The following is an 8638-nucleotide window of genomic DNA, read 5'->3' on the forward strand; positions in this document are numbered from 1 at the left end:
TTTAAATCATTGACCCAAAAATGCAGCTCCCAGGTTTACATAGCTTTAGCAACATTTACTCACTATTGGTGGGGGGTTAAACTCTCTATATCTCATCTATAAAATGGGAAAGATTAATACCTACTTGATAGGTTTTTTTGAGATAAAGTCCTATGTGTTAGAACAGTGCTTTGTGTAGTGTAATCGTATATAAGTGTTAGGTATTATTATTTTCCCCCATTCTGGAAATTTTTTAAAAAGCTAGCAGAGAAAACAACCAAAGCTGATCAACAGAGCCTTAGCTAAACAACTTCTTGGGCTATGCTCCTGTAAGCAATTTCATCTTTAGTTACGGATTTTTTGTAGTTCCGTATTTTGCTTATTTCAGTCTTGCAATGAGTAGTATTCCCCACAGGGTGGCAGAAAATCATTTGAAGTCATATGCAGTTATGTGATTTTTGTAATCTTTAGTTTCTTTTTAATTTCAGTAACTTTATTGTTTAGTAAGCTTGGTCAGTGTTTGCTTTGGTTTTGAGTAAGCCATACTAGTATTTGTCTTTTTATCCCCATCTCATGAATTATCCATACTTACTGTGAAACGTTAGAAACTACAGATAAGGTAAAAAAGATAATCACACTTAATACATTTATGTATATCTTTGCAGATTTTTGTATACATATAACTGTATAAATAGCATATGTATGTTTTTATAAAAGTGAATTAATGTACCTAATAGTTTATAATCTAATTTTTTTCTTTTCATTTAAAAGTATATTATGAACTCCTTTTCAGGCCAATAAGTATATTTTAACACCATAATTTTTATTATGGATAATTTATGTACTAACTACTTATTGAATATTTAGGTGGCTCCATTTTTTTGTTGTTAAAAACAACACTTCATAGAGTGTCCAAAAAGTCAGAAACATAGGACTAACTTGTTTTCAAACAATATACTAATTACATTTTAAAATAATATGCTCAGTATATTTTTTAGGTGAAATACCTCTAATCAGTGGGTCTAATTGTTAATCTGAAAAAAAGTATAAAAAGACACTATTTTCCCTGTGTTTCCAGACTTTTGGGATAATCTTAAGTGTATTTTTACCAATACTAGTTTGTTCTATATGCCTCCTTGAGTAGGCAGATATTTAGACTCTTAAAAATTGGAAAATAATTGAGAGGGAAAGAAAGTGTGGCTTCTAGACGCTAAGTAGAAGGTATCATTTGGAAAGTGATACGTTAGCTCAGAGCCACCATCAACCTGTTCCTTTGTGGTTTCTGGCTTTGGTGTTATATTTAAATAGGCCCTCCTCACCCTAAAATTATACAATATATAGTTGTTAATATTTTCATCTTAAAAAATATGAACATTAAATCTAACTGGAATTTTGTATATATGCTTATGATATGAAGTAGGGAATCTGATTTTTACTAAACTGACAAAATAGTGTGCCTAACATTATTTATTGAATAATCCATTAATTCTTGAACTCAACTAGGACTCAAATGAATGTTTACCTTCAAAGTTGTCATCCTAGGTTACCCACTTAGTTCAAGTATCCATTCACAAACCTTTTGACAAACTGTTATATCCATTCACAAACCATCATTGGACAAACCCTTTATTGAACAATATTGTGAGTCAATACTATTGGGCCCTGAGGGTACAGATAAAAATGACACAGTGTCTGCCTTCAGGGAGCTCACAGACTAGTCAGATAAGGGGCAAGCAAAGACAGTAAGCAATCTGGTGGATTTACTTCCAAGGTGCAGCTAAATAGAAGGGAGCTAAACAGATTGGGGGGTGGGAGGTGAGGTCGATAAAGGAAGACTCTCTGAAGGAGGTGATCTCAAGCTTAGTAATAAGAGGAAGATCTTCCAAGCAGAGGGAATGGTATATGCAAATGCACAGAGGCATCTAGGAACTGCACATTGTTCATCGTGACTGGAGCACAAGCAGTGGGAACGTGAGTGAGGTGAATGGCCAGTAACAAAAATAAGTAGTCAAAGGCCAGATTAAAAAGGGATTTTTTTCATGCTAAGAATTTATTCAGAGCCAATATAATGCACGACATGGAAAAGCAATCAATTATTACTTTATAGTTGTGCTCCAAAAGAAGGGATTGAAACATGTCCTGCACCATGGCAGCATCAATATGATAAGTCCTAAAAGAACAACTTTGAGAAGGACGACACTCATTTGAATATATGCTTTAGTATGTGTGTTAAAATTATTCATGTTACTTTGTCATACTTTGTACATCAAAATAAAAGCACTCAGCCAAATAGACTTGAAGAGATGCTGAGTCTGCACCTGCTCCCCATTCCGCCCTCCAACCTTGGACCAGAGGTAAGATGAGAGATGATAAAGAAGACATTTGAGACAACGCTATGAAAATGTTTGTGTAAATTCAAATTTCAGAAGGCATAATGTACATTAGACTCTTGAATGCTGTTGCACTCTCCACTGCATAATTTTAGAGACAGATTGTTATTCTTACTTATGAGCATATAAATTCAGTGATGTTTGGCAGCTCACTCATAATTTTTGAAAAAATATGAAGTGTCTTTTACATGGGCTGAAGATGTCTCTGCTGGTTGAGCTTGAGGGTAAAACCGGATACAATTATATATTCATTTAATTATTCATAACTTGAGTCTGAAATGAATGTGTATATATTTTTCACTTATTCGCTTTAGAAAATTCTAAACTAAACCCAGCAGCAGTTTTGTCTTTGGCATGGTGACAAGTGTCTTTTCTACAATGAACCAGTAAAAGAAATTGTTCCAGAGAGAATTTGTGTTCCCTATTTCAGAAAATCCAGTTGGACTGCACATATATATTACACATCACCTTTGCGTGGTGCTTCCACATTCCACAGACTACACAGAGGGAAGCAGCAGCACACGTGTCTAGGAAATATTTCCATATGCAGAGTTAGGTTATGGCCATTCAAGGGGAAAACTAGGCTTATTTGCTGGAGAGTTTTAGTCAACAGGACTCTAAGAATTCAATTCATTCAGGGAAGTAGCTAGGTTATGGGTTGAAGTTGTGTGAGAACAAGAGTTCAGATCCTGACACAGTCCTGTTTTTTGAGGGAGGGAGGATACACATTTTATTCAACAGAAGTTAGGAAAGACTAGTACTGTCTTTGATTACTCATCAAAACTAATAGTGTGAACAAATCTTAGAGTCCACATTCAAGTCCTCTGTGAAGATGTTTCTGCAATGTCATAAAAAAATGGCAAATATGAGTTTAAAACTGAGGGTATACATTTTATAATGCAAAAGCATAAAATTTGGCAAAATCATAGCAACAAATAGATTGGAGATCATGGTTGTCATTTGGAAAGAAGATGATGGACAGAGGTCCCTCTACCCTGAATAGGGGTCATTCCAAAAAAAATCACTGCACTTATTAAACTCTTGCAGAAGTAGCAGACATAGTATCACCATACTTGGTTTATTGCTAAAATCAAGATTAATTTTGAAGAGGGAAGTAGATTTCACTCTTTCCTCTTTCCTTTAAGATGTGAAATGTTAATAGCAGTGTGACCATCTATATTTAGAAATATACAAATAAGTAATAGCTTCCAACTTGAAAAAAATCAGAGCTTGATTGATTGATGATGATGATGATGATGATGATTTTTACCGGTAATAATGCTTTTTTAATTCTTTCTGGGCTGGGTAAATAAAAGCGAGAATTGATCAACTAAGGTGAACTGTTCTGCGGTCAGTTATAGTCCCTGCATCCCGATTAACACAAAATTAGATATAACACTGTCATTCACCAAAGCATTAATCATTTATTCTGCATCTTTAGAATCAAAGTACAATCTTACTTGTTTCAAGAAAACAAGTGCACTTCAAAATACACAAACAATTGTTGGGTCAACCAGGAATTTCATTCTGTTTAATGAAAAGTGCTAACATGGCTCTGTGTAAGCAAGTGCATTTTTATTTAGTACAAATATGAAAATTAAAAAGTGATATCATCTAATTCACTATTGCAATGGGCTAAATGTTCAACAAATGTAATTCCAAAAATACTTTACTCCTCAAAAGTAACTACCTCAACTGAGAGAATCTAGGTGATTATTTATATTTTAAAACACCTATTAGGGCCGGCCCCGTGGCTTGGCGGTTGGGTGCGCGCGCTCCGTTGCTGGTGGCCTGGGTTCGGATCCCGGGCGCGCAACAATGCACCGCTTCTCCGGCCATGCTGAGGCCGAGTCCCACATACAGCAACTAGAAGGATGTGCAACTATGACATACAACTATCTACTGGGGCTTTGGGGGAAAAAAAAAAACAAAACAAAACACCTATTATATTTTAAAATATGTATTAGCGTAAATAGGTAAAATGTACTAACTCAACTCTTTTTAATAAATTTCGGTACAATTGAGGAGAAAATATTAATATTGTAACATTACTTTTTCATTTATATAGTTCCCTTAAGATAATTAAAGACAAATACTTTCTTCTAATATAATTGCTAAATTATACTTACTAACAAAAAGAAGAACATTTTCCAGTTTCTGGTATTTATGTAAAGGGGAGAGATGAAATGACAGAAGTTTAGCATGAATTATCATCCTTAAATGATCCTTAATCTCTAAAATTCTAGATTTTTTTTGTGTGTGTGTGTGAGGAAGATTAGCCCTGAGCTAGCAACCATTGCTAATCCTCCTCTTTTTGCTGAGGAACATTGGCCCTGGGCTAACATCTGTGCCCATCTTCCTCCACTTTGTATGGGACGCCACCACAGCATGGCTTGATAAGTGGTGTGTACGTCCGTGCCTGGGATCCGAACCTGGGAACCCTGGGCCGCCGAAGCAGAGCACACGAACTTAAGCTCTATGCCACTGGGCTGGCCACTAAAATTCTAGATTTTTAAAAAAATGGAGTACTAACTGTTTAGCAGGTCACCCGTTAATATGAGGAACTTTACATATATATATATGTGAGATGCTATTCCATCTGACAATGACCTTACCTAGGCACTGTTTACAAAAATTTTATCTAATATACCTTGTCTATAGTTTGGAATATGAGAGACTGTGGGGGCAAATTTGAATCAATAACATGGCTAATGCCTGAAGTTACATTATTAGTCTTTCCTTAATTAGCTTATAACATTGATTCATGTTAAAATGGGATTATTTTTCATAGAAGGGTTTCACACATGAACCTTATGCTAAAATGGAAGGCTGGGAACTCAATTAGAATTAGGAGAGGCATTCTGGTCCTTATTCTGCTACAGTCTCTGTGACCTTGGGCAAGTTACTTATCTTCCCCAGACCTTCAGCTTCCTTGTCAGTAGTTTATGAGGTACCAAAGATTCATTTTACCTAATTTAGCATTTTGCCTAAAGCTGGGCTTATCATTTTTTTAAATTTTAGGAATTTACTAAAATATTATGTGGATGTTTAAGTACAAACATCTGAAAATTACACATCTTACATGCTTTCATCTATCTTTAAAAAAATGGCATAAAAAGAAGACAACCCAAATACGTACACAAAATCCATGCCAAGTGATTGGAAGGATCCTTTAAAGAATCTGAATATTTACCAGGGATATTGATATTTACAGTTTGCAGGTTTGCACAATACAGTAGACAGAGCCCTGAACTCAGAATCAGCAAATTTCTTTTAAAATTCCAATTTGACCATTGAATTTGTAGGTCCTCCTCCCCATAAGCAATATGCATTCTCTAAGACTAGGAAATAGGCAACAGCAAATGAAGAAACAGATGGCAGTCTCAGGGAGTTTCAGGCATTGCCTTGAATTGATCATTTTTGTTTAAAGACCATTCTGAAAAATGAGGAGTTTCTTCAAAGTTTAGTTTCTAAGACTACTTTTTCTCATAATACTTTTTGCCTCAGTTCTTTATCCCACCTGAAGGTATAGGGGAAATGTGCTGAAATGAAATCACTTGAAACTCGTTCCTCTCTTTCATTTTAATAGTTCTTTTTGTGTTTTGACTAGTAAAAAAGCCATTCTCTAGCAAACCAATCTCTTGGCTTAGCTATATATTTTTAAAATATTAATAAAAATGAATATATTTTTAGGTTCTTATAGCTAGTGTATATTTTCTAAAGGTGTCCCGGGGCCTCCTAAATAAGGGAACTTTTTGTTAAATTAATACATCTATCAAAAAATAAGCTTCTTATTCCAATCTATTTTAGATAAAAAAAGTCACATGTTGTGGTCTTTACTGCTCATCTTCCCCCACATCCTCATAAATTGGTTTGGTGTTTAATTTTTGATCTAGGAAAGAATAATTCATTTTTATCTTCATTTAATTTTAATAGTCAAGGAGTAGTCTACAGAGATTGAATAAATTTAATCCTTCTGCAATTAGTGTCAAATTAATTCATTCTGGATGTGGATAACTAAAGAAATACAGACCCTCCCACATACTGCCAGAAACCTTTATCAGGTTTAATGTTTTATGTAAATGATCCTCCTTGAAAGGAAGCTTGTCTTGTTTCTCCCTCTTCTCTATCCTTGTTAATTGTTTGTTTTTAAACCTAAACTTTCAGAATTCTCTGAGGACTGTGGGCTTCACTGGATCAACTGTGTGATCCTACAAAGATAACATTCTGCCACGAATTTGGCTCCTTTGGGTGGAGAAATTCAATTTTCTCCCCAAATAAAGTTCACAAACACATAACTTCTGTGGGATGCTACAGTGAGGACGATATGGTGAGACCTCATGAGGATGATCTGGATAAGTCTTGTGTGCAGCAAGCAGATAGGATTATTGTCAGTAGCCATTGGTCTCACACGACACGATCCATCTGGATCACCCCAGATTTGTCACCCTGCGATGACTTTACTGAGCAGGAATGTTGTCCCTCCTATGGAGAAGCCCAGGCACAAAAAGCTACCGAGCAGGTCAGCACCCAAAACGTGTTAAGATACCCTTTCTCTTTACTTTCCTTTAAAAGAAATATTTGGGGTTATGTGGTTGATGTCTATGTAGGTTTTAAATTAACCATCTTAATACATGAAGACTATAACAATCTGATATACTTCTCTTAATTTCTAGTACAGCCGTAAATACACACTGGCTATCACTAAACATGACTCATCAAGATTTTTTTTAAAAAGAAAATTTAGTTATCTCTTGTCAAGTCACCATTTAATGTTACTTTCAATATTTGCTGTGCTAAGCATTAAAATCTGTATATTGGTTGATAAATCATTGTTTAGGAGTGTCTAAAGGGTTCAGTAAATGGTATGAAATTGCCGTAGTGTAATAAATGGTTATTTGATAATGAATGAAATTGTTTGAAAATACTGTTAAAATGTCGACTTTAAACAGATAGATCATTACTCAAAGGGAAGGCAAACATGGAAACCACAGTGACATCATAAATATACTGCAATAAACACATTTATTTATACCGGCCAAGCTGTAGGTACTTTGTATAAATGCATACAAATTGATATATGAAGTTAATTTCAATCCGTAAAAGTAATTGCATTGGTTTAACTTATTTAACTCTCCTTACAATAATATTTATTGCAGAAAAAGAAGGTAAAGAAATAAATGATGATAAACAGATAAAATACATAGGAAATGGGAATTGTTTTACAATTTAATTACACTGTCACATAAAATTATCACACAAATACACCAACCCGACAGCAGAAATACATTAAAGCTCTATTATGCAATGCAGAGAACAGTTTTTTGTTGGCCTTTATTTGCACATTTAAAATAATTTTATTTTTTTTCTATCAGCATAAAATCTCAAACCATGTCAAAAGCAAAAAAGGTAAGTCAGGAACAAAAATTATTTTCCAAAGGAATGTTCTGCTTTGTACAATATCATAAAGATTGACATACAATCTAAGAAAAGGGCAACAAAAGAACCCCCATCCCCCATGATTGGTGTATTGAAGAAATGTAAACTCAGGAGGAACTCACAATAGAAAAAAAAAGTTGATTGGTTAGACTTGTGTAGAACTCGTACAACGTGCAAATAACTTAGTAGCTGTACATCTTAAATGGCATAACATTTCATTTTGGGATAAATAAATATAGATAAATAAATATAAAGGGCAAAGATTCATTGGCTTTACAAAACCAACTCAAAATTTATTTCCTAATATTTACCAGGCATATGCTAGATGCTGGGGGCATTACTTTTGTTCTTTCCTGGAGAGGCTAATCATCTAACAGGGGAGATGAGACATGTTCATAAGTAATAAAGCATTTATGTCAGGCTTTGTTATGTATTTGTTGATCTGTATATTGGGTTATTTTGCTCTAATCTTCTAAGCTATAAATTGGGACCAGAGTGTAATGCCATAAGACTTTCCAGTAAAATTCTTAAAACTTGGTATCAATTTTTGTCTCTGATATCTAATCCTAAAAATTCTGCAACACATTTAATAATATCTACTCTTGTAACATATTTAGGTTATTAGGGCAAGAATAATTTTATTTATTCTATGGAAATACAAAATGTATAATGGAAAATACAAAATTTAGTTTGAGAAAAGTGAACATGATAATGAAAATAAACTAGTCAAAGGGAAAAGTTAATTGAAGGGATGGGTGAGAATTGAAAATAATTATGGGAGTGAAAGCTTGAAGGTTTAATGCAATTATTAATATAAAGTGATTCAAAAG

The sequence above is a fragment of the Diceros bicornis genome, chromosome 5 (assembly GCF_020826845.1).
Source record: "Diceros bicornis minor isolate mBicDic1 chromosome 5, mDicBic1.mat.cur, whole genome shotgun sequence".
In the NCBI taxonomy this organism is placed as follows: domain Eukaryota; kingdom Metazoa; phylum Chordata; class Mammalia; order Perissodactyla; family Rhinocerotidae; genus Diceros; species Diceros bicornis.